The sequence below is a fragment of the Elephantulus edwardii genome, unplaced genomic scaffold, assembly GCF_000299155.1.
Source record: "Elephantulus edwardii isolate Elephantulus edwardi_28Jun2011 unplaced genomic scaffold, EleEdw1.0 scaffold00290, whole genome shotgun sequence".
Taxonomy (NCBI): domain Eukaryota; kingdom Metazoa; phylum Chordata; class Mammalia; order Macroscelidea; family Macroscelididae; genus Elephantulus; species Elephantulus edwardii.
Genome location: NW_006400040.1, coordinates 407140 through 408422, shown reverse-complemented (window position 1 = coordinate 408422; position 1283 = coordinate 407140).

Genomic DNA, 1283 nt, shown 5'->3' with positions numbered 1-1283 from the left:
CCTGCTCTGTTCTGACTACTGCCTCTTGGTCCAAGTATAGGTTTCGCATTAGCACAATTAAATGTTCTGGGATTCCCATTCTTCTCAGAGTCAGCCAGTTTGTTATGATCCACACAGTCACATGCCTTTCCATAATCAATGAAACACAGATACATAAGGCAAAATATTATAATAGAATGTGCAGAGAGTAGGAGGTGGAGAATACAAATGAAAGAACTTGGTATTTATCAAACTGAAAGAGCTGAAAAACAAATTCAGCCTCAGTTTGCAATATTAAGAGATGCTATGGGCAAAACCTTGAACATCCTGGAAGCATCAAAGGAAGATGGAAGGAATACACTGAGTCACTGTACTAAAATAAAAAACAAAATACCAAAAAGACAAAAACTGGTTGATGCAGAACTATTTCAGGAAGTATCATATAAGCAAGAACCAACAGCATTAAAGAAAATGTTCAAGGTCCTCTGAAGGCATTGGGGGGGGGGGAAGGCACCAGGAATTGATGAAGATGCAACTAACATATTTCATCTAACAGATGCAGCCCTGGGTGTGCTCACCAATCTATATCAGAAAATTTGGAAGTCAATTTTCTAGCTGACTGATTGGAAAATATCAACATTTATTCTCATTCCCTAGACTGATCCAACAGAATATGGAAATTTTTAAATATCACGGAAACAAAATATTGCTGAAAATTGAAGAAAGCAAATATAGGCAAGAAAGAAAATATCAAAATGTTTGTCAGAAAAAGGTCTGAAACTTCCACTAGAAAGTGGAGAGGCCAAAACAAAGGGAAGAAATGTGGAAGTAAGAAAAATAAACGGAAGACTTTAAAGGATAGTTTGAGTGGACAAAATAAAGTAGTATAATGAAATATGCAAAGAGATGAAGTTAGAAAAACAACATTGAAAGAACATGTTCTCCATTTCTCAAGTTCAAAAAGCTGAAGAACTAACTCAAGCTTTGTGTTGCGATAATGGAGGATTCTTAATGGAAGGAAAAGTCTTAAATGATGCAAGAAACTGCAAAAGAAAATAGAAGGGATACACGTAGTGACGTTATCACTTTAGGAACTAACTTATGATATAGTAATTATGGTAATGTTTTATTAGTTTCTTGTTTTTCAGTGCTTCTTAGTATTCCATTGTGTGAATATACCATAGTTTTCCGATCCATTCATTTGTTGATGGGCACTTGGGATGCTTCCAGCATATCTTTGATACTGTGAATAACAGCAATAAACATGGACATGCATACATCTGTTTGGGTGGCAGATCTGATTT